Raw genomic sequence first — 14359 nt, forward strand, 5'->3', positions numbered from 1 at the left:
ATTGCCCCCAAGGGAGTGAAAATTGGTTCTTGAAGGGCAAAAAAAAGAAAAACAGGCATTACGATACCTTGTGGCGCTCTGAAACTCAACCCCACCTGACAAAATCTTATTCTTTGGTACTTATTTCTCCCTTTACGAAGAATTTAAATGATGTTTAATTTTTTTCCCTTAGGTGAGTGATAATGAAAAAATACATTGAGAAATACTGCCTTACACTTAAGTGTGTCATCAGTCCTTTCCAGTGATGGTCTTTTCTTCTGATCTGTTTTGGTTAGGTTTACAGGAAACTTACCCATAAGCTATTAGAGCAGTTGTGTAGCAGAGAACATTCACGAATAAACATTTTTGCAAGCTAGTAAATTTTTTTTTTAGTAAATTTTTTTAAATGTGCATGCTTATGAATTTTTTTAAATGTACATAAAGCTGTACAAACTTACTGTTCAACTGTTAACATCTCATTGAAGATGTTTTATCCTGTTTTTTACCTCTCCTACTAGGACAAGTCATTAATTTGAAGAAGGAAAATCTAGTAGAATGCCACAGTAATGAATATAGAACCACAAATACTAGAAATTCTAAAATAGAATATTTTCAGTTTCACACCACATAATGCTTTTGTTTTCTGTTAAGCAATACTCCAAAATTTACCTATAATAAATGTTAACAATGCTTAAGAGAGATTTCTTTTTCTTTTTCTTTCTTCTTTCAGTGACATCAATAGTTTAATGGATGGGGGTTAAGAGAGGTTTCTAAAGTTAGCTCAAGAAATGGCAAAATATGGACTTCCTGGTGGTCCAGTGGGTAAGACTCAGCACTTCCAATGCACAAGGCGCGGGCTCAATACCTGGTTGGGGAACTAAGATCCCGCATGCTGCACAGCATGGCCAAAAAAAAAAAAAAAAAGGCAAAGTATTGACCTGGACTTTATATTAGCCCAAAAAAAATGGGGAAGGCTTTGTATTTGTGTGTGTATAATAGGGGAGAACAAATCTGACTCCATATTGGATCCATTTCTTTTACATTAACCTTTGTATCCTATTGCTTTTGCTACAAGTTAATCACTAAAGGGATGTTGCCTTTAAGCTTAAATTCTACATAATGGCCCATCTCTGGGAACCCTGCTCCCCAGAAAAAGAGCATTAAGCTAAAATACCTCTGTTTAGCTCACAGGAAACATCCTGACCAGGCCCACCTGTGAATGATGGCAGGAAGGGAGAAATTAACACACCCCCTCTGGAAGTTGACTGGAACCAGGAAATGTTTGACTTTACTCCCTCCTTTTTTAGTATATAAGAAGCCTGAATTCTAACTCGGGCAAGATGGTTCTTTGGGACACTAGTCCACCACCCTCTAGGTCTGCTGGCTTTCCAAATAAAGTCACTATTCCTTGCCCCCAACAACTCGTCCTCAATTTATTGGCCTGTTTTGCAGCGGGCAGTATGAGCTTGGACTCAATAACATGTGTATCCTTTGTTCTTCCCTTCCTTCCATCATTTATGTGCAGAAATTTTTTTCACAAAGAAAGAGGAAACATCTTACCTTTCCTCACCTCCAAACAAACCACTGCAACAAACCAAAACCAAACACCAAACGTAATTGTATCCTTATGTTTTGTCACGGGTATAAAGTGAGAAGGAAGCCTGTGTCTTAGGCAGCTATGGCCCATGCTGTCATAATGACACTTGCAATATCGGTTCTTTGAATGATTAAATGATTACTCAGTTATTAGAATGATGTCATTCTGTTGCAATTCCTCCGGCTATTTTGCTTTCATACTGCTAAAAATTTAAGTCTCAGCTTGAACTTTTATTTATGCTGAGATCAGCCCTGTGGATTGCCTCATTATACAGTGCCTGCAGGGGTGGCACTTCTGGGAAGGCAGCCAGCAGTCTCGGGTCAGCAGGAGCGATTTCAGCTCAATTTACAAAGCAAAAGAAAGGGATCCAGTTGACCTATAAGGACCAACTCTGCAAGAATTAGTGCTTACCAAAATGGTGATTACTCACAGCTTGCCCACCTTCCTGAGAGGACATTCTTCAGAGATTCTATTCCTCTTCTTTCAGTGAAAGCATCCATTCTTGCTCTCCTGTAAAAAAAAAAAAAAAAAAAAATTCAGAATATCAGAAGACTTATTATCTAATAGGCTTTCTAAAAATTGATAAAAGATTGCTTAAGGGATACAGTTAGGAATAAATGATTTCTAAATCCTGGGAGAACATGAAAGTAAAACAGTGCTGACTGCCCAGAAGGACCCACTCCAATCTAATCTGCTCAATTTTTCTTTTATACCTTGAAGGTGATTTTAAAGATTTCTTGTCCTTCAGGTTGTTCTTGCAGGTTACGCAAGCAAAGATGAATTGGGTAAAGTCAGCGTCTGAGAGTGGAATTCAGCCTCTCTGATGCCTACCAAAGTGTCTCCATTCACCAGAACATAAACTCAAATGAGCTGTGGACGTTGCTTTCCTTTTCCTCATCTGACCGCAGTGACTTTTTGGTGTCTGTATTTGTTCTCTATTGCTTCTGTAACAAGGTACCACACATTTACTGTCATAACACAACACAAATTTATGATCTTGCAGTTCTGGAGGTCAGAAGTCCAGAGTGGGTCTTGCGAGGCCAAAATCCAGGTATTGGCAGGGCTGCATTTCTTTCTGGAGGCTCTAGGGGAAGATGTTTTTTTGTCTTTTCCTGCTTCCAGAAGCTGCCCCAATTCCTCGTTTGTGGCTTCCTTCCATCTTTAAAGCCAGCAGTGGCCGGTCTGGTCTTTCTCAGCCTGCCCCATGATGACACTGACTTTCTGCCCCCCAATTCCTCATTTAAAGGACCCTTGTGCAGAAGAACTAAATAGACATTTCTCCAAAGAAGACATACAGATGGCCAAGAGGCACATGAAAAGATGCTCAACATCGTTAATTATTAGAGAAATGCAAATCAAAACCACAATGAGATATCATCTCACACCAGTCAGAACAGCCATCATCAAAAAATCTACAAACAATAAATGCTGGAGAGGGTGTGGAGAAAAGGGAACCCTCTTGCACTGTTGGTGGGAATGTAAATTGATACAGTCACTATGGAGAACAGTATGGAGGTTCCTTAAAAAACTACAAATAGAACTACCATATGACCCAGCAATCCCACTACTGGGCATATATCCGGAGAAAATTTTGGTTCGAAAGCATACATGCACCCCAGTGTTCATTGCAGCACTATTTACAATAGCCAAGACATGGAAGCAACCTAAATGTCCACTGATAGATGAATGGATAAAGAAGATGGGATACATATATGCATTGGAATATTACTCAGCCATTAAAAAGAATGAAATAATGCCATTTGCAACAACATGGATGGGCCTGGATATTATATACTAAGTGAAGTAAGCCAGAGAAAGACAAATATCACGTGATATCGCTTACATGCGGAATCTAAAAAGAAATACAAGTGAACTTATCTACAAAACAGAAACAGACTCAGAGACTTAGAGAATGAACTTGTGGTTAGCAGGGGGGAAGGGTTGGGGAGGGAGGGATAGACTGGCAGCTTGGGATTGACATGTACACACTGCTATATTTAAAATAGGTAACCAGCAAGGACCTACCGTATCCCACCGGGGTACTCTGCTCAACATTCTGTAATAACCTAAATGGAAAAAGAATTTGAAAAAGAATAAAAAACAAACAAACAAAAACCCTTGTGATTACACTGGGCCCACCTGGATAATCCAGGCTGATCTCTTTGTTTTAAGGTCAGCTGATTAACAACGTGAATGCCATCTGCAACCTTAATCCCCCTGTCACGTACCGTAAGATGCTCTCAGGTTCTGGGAATCATGTCACAGAAGGTGCACATCTTTGGAGGTGTTATTCTGCTTGTCACAGTGCCTTTGACCGTCAGGCAGTAATGAAACCATTTAAGTATCAACCACATTGCTCTCTCGATGCTCAGTAAAGCTCTTCCTTCTTTCTCGTTTAGACACCTTTCACAGACTTTATTGTCTTGTACCTTTCTTTCATCTCCTTTCTTCCGCTTGGCCCCCTTCTCAACTGCCTGTCCCCCACCATCTGAATTTCTACTCATCCTTCAATCATAAGACGCCTGTATAGCGATGGCATTTCTGAGTCTTCCGTGACATAATTTGTTTCATTCTTCCATAACAGCTCTTTCTACACATCATTCATTTGTTTGTCCCTTCCACAAATATTTATTGAGGAATAACCATGTGTCAGGAGAATAAAATACACCAGTGAACAAGACAGATAAGGTTCCTGCTCCGGTGTATCCCATATTTTAGTAGTGAAGACAATAAACAAGTAAATAAATGAAATAATTTCAGATAGTGACAAGAATTGTGGAGCAAGGGTGGAATTAAATAGGAATTGGGGAGGTCCCCAGGAGGAGAGGACATAGATAAGATGTGGAGGATAGAAGGAGTCTCTATGTGATGATCTCAGGGAAAAGTATTCCAGGCAGAAGGAACAGCAAATGTAAAGGCCCTGAGCTGGGAATGAGCTTGGGAGTTTGGAGGTAAGAAAGGAGGCCAGTGAAGCAGGAAGTCAGGGAGATCGGAAGGACAGGTTTTTGTTTTTTTGTTTTTTTAATATTTATTTATTTATTTGGTTGCACTGGGTCTTAGTTGCAGCAGGTAGCCTCCTTAGTTGTGGCTCGCAGGCCCGTGGGATCTTAGTTCCCTGACCAGGGATCGAACCCAGGCCCCCTGCTTTGGGAGCACGGAGTCTTATCCACTGCGCCACCAGGGAAGTACCTGTTTTTGTTTCTGTTTTTAATATTTAGGGCATGCTGTGTGGCATGTGGGATCTTAGTTCCCTGGCCAGGGATTGAACCTGTGCTCCCTGCAGCGGAGGCTCAGAGTCCTGACCACTGGACTGCCAAGGAATTCCCTAGAGTTTTTAAAAATAGAAAACAACAGGCATAAAAAATAAAATTCATGATGACTATTATGGTAAAAATAAAACTGACAACAGCTAAAACTAAATATGGTAAGATCTGTGGTTGACTCACAAATAATAGAATTAAATCTTGGCAAAATGAAAATCTGCAAAATTCGATAAGGCAGAAGGACTTAGACAAAATAAGTCATTGACAGAAATCTTAATAGTTGAAGCTCTGATTGTCAAAAAAAGATGATCAATGAATCAACTCTTTTGTATAAGATTTTGAGAGAGAAATCTGATTTTTATGAACATAGTTCCAGCAAACCAAAGTGAAAATGGGAGCTATTTGAAACAGCTTAACTTCGCCATACACAAAATTGATCAATTACTGATTTGTTCAGCAATAAATTATTCAAGTCAAGTTGGCCTAATGGATTTCTCTAGTTAATAGTTTCTTGCTGAAAATTTATCAATGTTGGGATGATTTTGACTAAAGCTCGTCAAAATATCAACTCGTCAAAGAATCAACTATCTATGGGTTTGAAATGACTGCCGTTAAAAAATCCCATGGGATTGTGTTGGGTGAAATGAGTCAGACAGAGAAAGATGAATATCATGTGATGTCACTCATATGTGGAATCTAAACTAAATGATATGGATGAACTTATTTACAGAACAGAGATAGACTCACAGACGTGGAAGACAAACTTAAGGTAACCAAAGGAGAAGGGGCGGGGAGGGAGGGATGAACTGGGAGTTTGGGACTGACATATACACACTACTATATATAAAATAGATAACTAATAGGAACCTGCTGTAGAGCACAGGGAACTCTACTCAATACTCTATTATGGCCTATATGGGAAAAGAATCTAAAAAAAAAAAGAATGTATATAAGTATATATATAACTGATTCACCTTGCTGTACGCCTGAAACTAACAGCATTGTGAATCAACTATACTCCAGTAAAAATTTTTTTTGAATCCCATGGGTTTTATTACTGTATATAAAATAGATAACTAATAAGGACCTACTGTAGAGCGCAGTGAAACTCTACTCAATACTCTGTAATGACCTATATGGGAAGAGAATCTAAAAAAGAGTGGACAGATGTATATGTATAACTGATTCACTTTGTTGTACACCTGAAACTAACACAACATTGTAAATCAACTATACTCCAATAAAAAATTAAGAAAAAAATCCCATGTGTTTTTTTAAGGCTAAGTTGACAGAATCAAAATGGTAAGCTCCAAAGTTTTTAAAATATAAAAATTAATTTTAATTCATATTTTCAAGTATTTTTGTTATAATACTAACATAAAAATTTGAAATGTTTTTGACAATGTACGAAGTATAAAGAAAAAAATTATTCATAAAATCACCGTTGAAACAAAACCATTGTAAACCTTTTGATATATTCTCCCAACCTTTCTTTATGCACAGATATTTTTAAAATAGCTGTAATACTACTTTATATGCAATTTTTCACACTGATTTTGTCACTTAACAGTAGATTATCGACATTTTCACATTACTACCTCATCTTCATAAACATTCTTTTTAAAGGCTGAGGAGAATTTACTCATGTTTTCTTATGTTTGGGCAGTTAAGGATTTGCCAATTTTATAGTAATATATAAACAGTGCTATATATCATTTCACATAAAGATTTTTCTATTATTAGGATTATTTTGCTTGAATTGAGTGCCAGAAATGGAATTATAGTTTCAAAGTATTCTTTATTCTTTTAATTTCGAAGGAGACTGATTTTCACCAGTAATACCCTGACCAGAAATGGGGACAGTGAGAAAGCAACTCAAACACCTAATAACAGCCCTTCTGTAATTCAGCTGTCTGTATTCTTTACTTATTATCTTGGAAGATTATGGTGTTTAAGGGGAATTGGACAGTTTTTTGTTTGTTTTAAGTATAGTCGATTTACAATGTTGTGTTAATTTCTGCTGTACAGCAAAGTGATTTAGTTATACATATATATGTATATTTTTAAAATATCCTTTTCCATTACGGTTTATCACAGGATACTGAATATAGTTCTCTGTGATATACAGTAGGACCTTGTTGTTTATCCATTCCATGTATAATAGCTTACATCTGCTAACGGACAGTTTTTGTTTTTAAAGCAATTTTTATTATCATCAAACCAATGAATTCACGTATTTTAAGAAATCAAATGGTACTACAAGGCTTACGATGAATAACAGGGGTACCCTGCCCTACCTACCCTTCCCCATCCTTCAGTCCTTCAGTTTTAACTCTTTCAGTATCTCCTTAGTATTTCTAAATGGTATCCTTAAAATGCTATTTCTTTTACTCATAAGTTTTAGGCATTATCTATTGACTTTCTATTATGGAAGATGGGAATTTAAATAAACAACATTTCTCTATCACAAGCATCCCTTCCTCCCGTACCTTGACATGTGTGGGTCTATTGCCGCCCTCCCCTGCCCACCCCCCAACACATACACTTCTCTTCCCTCCATCCTCCTAATCTACGTTACATCACCTAAGTAACCTTCTAAGAGAAGGTGTATAGAAGGGGAATTTTCGGAAAATTTTCCTGTCTTAAAATATCTTTATCCTATCCTTGCACTTGACTGATGGTTCAGCTGAGTTTTGAGATTTAGGTTAAATTATTTTTATTTCAAAACTTTGAAGGCATTCATCAGGTGTCTGTTGATAGTCTGATTTCTATGTGCTGCCTGTGATGTGATCTTTGTTTCTCGATGTTTTTATGATCCTCTCTTGGTCCCTGATGTTTCAAAATTTCACCATGACATGCTTTGAAGATAATTGCGCTGGATAATCTGTGAATATTCTAATCTGGAAACCCTTTCAGGAAAAATTCTCTTGAATTATTTCTTTGATCATTTTCTTTCCAGAACTCCCACTACATCTCTTGGATTGATCTTTTAAGTTTTTTAAAAAATTGCTTGTGGGAATTCCCTGGTGGTCCAGTGGTTAGATTCCACGCTTCCACTGCAGGGGCACGGGTTTGATCCCTGGTCAGGGAACTAAGGTCCTGCATGCCACATGGCACGGCCAAAAAAAACCACCAAAAATTGCTTGTAATGTCCATCTTTTGTCTTTCTGTTCTGCTTAATGGTTTCTTTGCCTTCTAATTTTTCCAATACATTTTTATTTTGTATATTGTCTTTACTTTCCAAGAATTCTTACTTGTTTTGTGTTCCTTTTTTGTAACATCCTGGTTTCATGGATGCTCTGTCTTCTCTCACTTCTCCAAAAATAAAGAATACTTTTCTTGCTCCTTGTATTGTTTCTTTAGTTCCTATTTTCTTTCCATATGGTAGAATCTTCCCTCAAAAGTCTAGTGATCCACTGCTATCTGTTTATATTTGAGTGAAGCATTAGAAAGCTGACTGGACACTGTGTGTGTGTGTGTGTGTGTGTGTGTGTGTTGGGCAGCTCTAGGGACCTGCATTGACTATAAAGCTTCACTGTTGGGTGGGACCTAGGCGGGAGCTACTGCTTCACTTATGTAGACTTTCAACCAATCCCACTGTTTTCAGTTTCACTACTCACTCAAAGAAAATCTCCTTCTTCCCAGGTGTTGGCTCTAGTAGGCGGTGCTTATTTATCTACCGGTCTGTTAGGTCCCTGTGACTTCAGGGGAATCTGGACTTGTTTGAATTTTCAGTGTCCTTGATCTGCTGATTGCCCCTTTTATTCGTCATAGTCATCAACTGCTGAGTAACTAATTACCCTAAAACTTACTGGCTTAAGACATCAACTTTTATTATCTCGCATTTCCTCGGGTCAGAAATCTGCACGCAGCTTAGCGGGGGTTCTGTGCTTCGGGATCTCCACGGGCTGCAATCAAGGTGCTGGGTGTGGCTGAAGTTAGCTCAGGGCTCAACTCCGGGAAAGATCCGTTCTGACCTCACGCACTGTTGGCAGGATGCCGTTCCTTCTTGCCTGTTGTTCTTCGGCCAAGAAGTTACCACATGAGTCTCTCCACAGGGCAGCTCTTAACACTGCTGTTTGCTTTATAAGGGTGAGCAGGTAAGAAGAGCTGGAAAGAGGGAGTGTGAGGAAGATACGTCTCAGTCTTGTATAACAATCTCAGAAGTGGCATCCATCACTGTGCCATATTCTACTTTTATTTTTTAATTTTTATTTTATATTGGACTATAGCTGATTTACAACGTATTAGTTTCAGGTGTACAGCAAAGTGATTCAGTTATACATATGTATATATATAAATATATATATTCTTTTTTTACATTCTTTTCCATTATACGTTATTACAAGATATTGAGCAGAGTTCCCTGTGCTCTACAGTAGGTCCTTGTTGGTTATCTATTCTGTATACGGTAGTGTGTGTACGTTAATCCCAAATTCCCAACCTGTCCCTCCCCCATATGCTATTTTTAGAAGCAAGTTACTACATCCAGTTCACACTCAAGGGGAGGGGATTACACAGAGCGTAAATACCAGGAGGTGGGGATCACTGGGGACCATTCAGAAGGCTGCTTACCACGGCCCTCCAGAGAGCACTCCTGCTGCAAAGCCTCTGTCTTCCAGCAGAGTAGAGCGGGGCTTCTCAAACTTCACTGTGCATTCAAGTCACCTGGAGCCCTTGCTCGCATGCAGATCCTGATTCAATAACTGCCGTGGAGATTGAGATGCTACAGTTCTTACTGGATGCCAGGTGTTGCCACCGCTACTAATCCAGGCCCGCACTTCGAATAGTGAGGTAGCAGAAGAGCAACGTGCCTCTTGGCTTGATCTGAAGAAATTACATTTGGCCTCTTTTCTAAAATTCTCTCCTAAGAGCCTCTTCCCATACATAAAAGACCAATGCTAGTCCAAAAGCCCAGTATGTTAGTCACAGATTATAAAGCCTTTGGACCTCCCAGTACGTATCTGCATTGCCTTAAAACAATGGAATTCGATCAACTATACTTCAATTAAAAAATAATAAAAATTTAGAATAGAAAAAAATGGAATCCAGACATAAAACGAACCGGTATGCAGTCAGTGAGTTAAGAGGTGAGGAATTTCGTCTCCAAATTTCTTTCTTTCCAATATAGAACTGTTTGATGAGAAGGAAGAGTGAGTTTTTACATGAATTGAGAAGCAAAGAGATGGTCCTGGATATTGCCTGAGATTTCAATGATCATACTATTCTTACCACTATTAAAACATTTTGTTTTTCCTACACAGTCAGAAAGGAGAAGGATCTAAACCTTAGAGATAAATTAATTTTCTTAGAATGTAGATAAATTTATAAATAATTGGTAAAGGCTCACTGGTGATAAGCATAACCAATTAATGAGAGTAGCAGGTTTCTCCTATAGTCTATGGGCAGAAATGCACCCAGCTCTGAAGGAGGAACTGAAGTCATAAGCCCAGTCATTGCAGGCTTTGCATTAATGCAAAGAATTCTGGCATGAATTAATACGAAGAATTCTTTGCATTTAGAATTTTATCCTGTCATATTACATATACATATTACAGACCAGAGATACTGCTCACTGGAGACATGGTGCAGATAACCTGGAAGGAGGCAGCCTCTAGCCCTATACACTTATAACATGGGTTATATTCAACATGGGCTGATCAATTCTCTGGTGGTAGATGCTACCAGTTTCTAAGCCAGTGTTCTCAAACTCGAATGCACCAGAATCACCTGGAGCGTTTGTTAAACTACAGATTGCTGGCAACACCTGCAGAGTATCTGATTCTCTGTGTTTGAGGTGGTACTCAAGAGGTTGCATTTCTAACAGCAACTAACATTGATGCTGATGCTACTGATTCAGGGACCACACTGCGATAACCACTGGTCCAGATTAACTTCCTCGGGAGGGAAGGAAGCCCTGGAGAATCCACCAGGTGAGAGGAATTGCTGATAAACTGAGGTTGAGGGGAGAGAAGTTGATTGCTGGAAAAGGAGACACCTGGGCCTCTAAGCGCCCTCTGAGTGTTGGTGAGAATTTGGGTTGGCGAACTTAGGTTGATGGTTAGTTAATGGAGTCACACCAGGGCAGATGCCACTGCTGGGAGGGATGCTCAGCTAGAGAAGTTTTCAAAAGAATAAATAGGAAGATTAGATGGGGAAATCAGTGAGAGGGTCAGCAATATGTATTGTTCCTCTCGTGAGATAACATACGCTGTTGTTAGAGCTAGGTTTTGTACTTGATGTTTTTGTTTTCTTCATCCCAAACCCAGGAAAAATTATTGTAGGGTTTTTTTCTGTTATTTTATTTTTAAATTTATTTTTTAGTGAAGTAGAGTTGGCTTGCAATGTTGTGTTAATTTCTGCTGTACAGCAAAGTGACTCAGTTTTAAACATATACATATTCTTTTTTATATTCTTTTCCATTATGCTTTATCCCAGGACATTGAATATGGTTCCCTGTGCTATACAGTAGGACCTTGCTGTTTATCCATTCTATATGTAATAGTTTGCATCTGCTAATCCCAAACTCCCAATCCCTCCCTCCCCCACCTCCCTATTGTAGGTTTTTTTCTTTTCAAACTATGATACAGAGTCTTGAAGATGATCAGGCGTTTCTTATAGCCTTTTTATTTATTGAACTGCCATGTAACTTTTTCTTCTTTCCACTCTTATTTTCTTTTCAAATTTGCTTAGTATGTTATTAAATCAATGGAGCACTTAACAAAATTCAACTAGGGTGTCCAGATGGCATTAGATATTTTTCCACTCTATTCAATGAGGCATCTTGGCCAGGTGGTTTCTGTTGTGGATGGTCTTGGAGTTTTCTGTAATGTTGTATAGATTGCACTCATTATGTATAGACATCACCCTTTCCCTACTAGATTCTTCTCTGAGGGAGCTGCCCCATTCCAGTGCCGTCAGATATTATTGATGGTGGACAATAAAGGACTCAGAATAGGCAAGAGACTGGGTCTGTATTTGAAAGGTCATCCCACTGACCTTCAGCTCCACAGAGCTGAACCTCAACTGAACGAACCATCATGTCGAGTGGGAGCCTATCTGTGCCCTCTTTTTGTCTGATTCATTCGTTTCTCTGGAGCATTCTTTCTCCTTATACTAAGCCTTAGAAAATGCCGCCAGGTAGAGGGGGTAAAAATATTCACTTTGAGAAATACACCATCTTAAAGCTGACACTGTAATGTGGTCCTCAAGTCAAGGTGGACTGTGTGTTCTTTAAAATTGTTCCCTGTTTCAACAACAATAGCTGCACAATATTTTCCCTCTCACATGCTATTCACAATAGGACCTTGATGCTCCTCTTATGAAGACACGAGGTCTGTGTGCCCTCCCCTCACATCTGACTTCCTTTGTAACCAAGAATACGGCAAAATTGATGCTGCGTGACTTCTGAGGCTCGGTCAGAAAAGGTGATGCAGCTTCTGCCTTGTTTCCTGGAACACTTGTGCTGCCCTGTAGACCGTGTGCAGAAGCCCTGTAACTACCTGAAGAGACAGAAAGCCCGGGTTGACCCTCAGAGCTCCAGCTCCTGCTCTCTGGGCTCTGCCTACTATCTGATTGCCATTCATGAGAGACTCTGAGCTAGAAATGCCCAGACAGGAGCAACTCCTGACCCATAGAAACCATCAGAGGTAATAAAATGATTGCTCCACTTGAAGCCACTGAGTTCCGAGGGGTTTTGTGACATTGCAGTAGTAACTGGAATACTCCCTATAAGAGGAGAGGATGTTAAAGCAGCATCAGTGAGGGGTCCTTAGTCACTAACAGGAAAAATGGGCTCTGGCCAGCCGAAGCAAACTTAATGAGATACAGGTCTAAGTTAAGAAGTTAGAATAGAACTGAAGACATATACTGTACAGTGAATCGATAAAGCCAAAAATCGAGGCTTTGAAACAGCTCATAAAGTAGATACGCCTCTATAGGACTGATTAAGGGGGAAAAAAGCACAAATAAACAAAATTAAGAATGAGAAACTACAGAATTGATAGAGATTAAAGAGAATTAAATAACTTTATTCCAATAAATTTGAAAACTTAAACATCACGGACAAATTCCTATAATAATAATTTATCACAGTGACTCAGGAAGAGTAAGAAAGTCTCTAAATCTGTAATGATGAATATGGTTACCATTAGTTTACATGTGACTCTGACCCCTGAAACATAGTGAGTGTCACTGAGGGACTAAACTTTACATTTTAGTTAATTTTAACTAATTTAAATTTAAGGACGGGAACAGTATAAAGTATTTTTCTGTTCAACACAATTTGACTGTTTTGGTAGACTATATTTCGCTTTATTGCATCTCATAAGATATCATCACTGCCTCGGAGTGTGTTAAGATGTGTGCCTTGTGGGCTTCCCTGGTGGGGCAGTGGTTAAGAATCTGCCTGCCGGGCTTCCCTGGTGGCGCAGTGGTTGAGGGTCTGCCTGCCGATGCAGAGGACACGGGTTCGTGCCCCGGTCTGGGAAGATCCCACATGCCGTGGAGCGGCTGGGCCCGTGTGCCATGGCCGCTGGGCCTGCGCGTCCGGAGCCTGTGCTCTGCAACGGGAGAGACCACAGCGGTGAGAGGCCCGCGTACCGCAGGAAAAAAAAAAAAAAAAAAAAAGAATCTGCTTGCCAATGCAGGGGACACGCGTTCGAGCCCTGGTCCGGGAAGATCCCACATGCCGCGGAGCAACTAAGCCCGTGCGCCACAACTACTGAGCCTGCGCTCTAGAGCCCGCGAGCCACAACTACTGAGCCCACGTGCCACAACTACTGAAGCCCCCAGGCCTACAGCTCGTGCTCTGCAACAAGAGAAGCCACCGCACTGAGAAGCCCGCGCACTGCAATGAAGAGTAGCCCCCGCTCGCTGCAACTAGAGAAAGCCCGCGCACAGCAACGAAGACCCAAAGCAGCCAAAAAAAAGTGTGCCTCGTAAACACATCACTCATCTTGATGGTGTCAATGGATTAATTCAGTTTGAATGACTTTTTTTTTCTATGCACAGATATAATATTTCATTGTGTTTAACTGAATATTTTATGAAGATATTAAATGAGAAGATGTGATTGACACAGTGGTACCTACGTAAGTCATCATTGGTGATAAAGTTGAAATGTTTATTATTTATGTATGATATAATTAAATTATTTTTCTAGTTAAAAAAATAAGTATAGAAAAATTTTTGCTTACAATAAAGGCATAATTGGGCGATGATACAGAAGCTAGTATTATGACCAGAGCAGTAAAGAAAACAAAAGAGCCTGGAAGAAGGTACATGGCAATTAGCATGAGGTTGAATACCAATTGCAGTTTGCTGTGGGCAGAGGAAACCGCCAAAGCTGTCTGTTGACGTGTGATAATGTTGTTGCTCTGTGACATATATGATGTGTGTGCTCGTGTGGGTTTTTTTTTTTCATTTTATTTACTTTATTTTTTTGGCCGCTGCACGTCTTGGCTTGTGGGATCTTAGTTCTCCAACCAGGGATTGAACCCGGGTCCTCGTCAGTGAAAGT

This window comes from Delphinapterus leucas, chromosome 4 (assembly GCF_059928025.1).
Source record: "Delphinapterus leucas isolate spDelLeu-1000000601 "Yukka" chromosome 4, BTC_Dleu_Yukka2, whole genome shotgun sequence".
Taxonomy (NCBI): domain Eukaryota; kingdom Metazoa; phylum Chordata; class Mammalia; order Artiodactyla; family Monodontidae; genus Delphinapterus; species Delphinapterus leucas.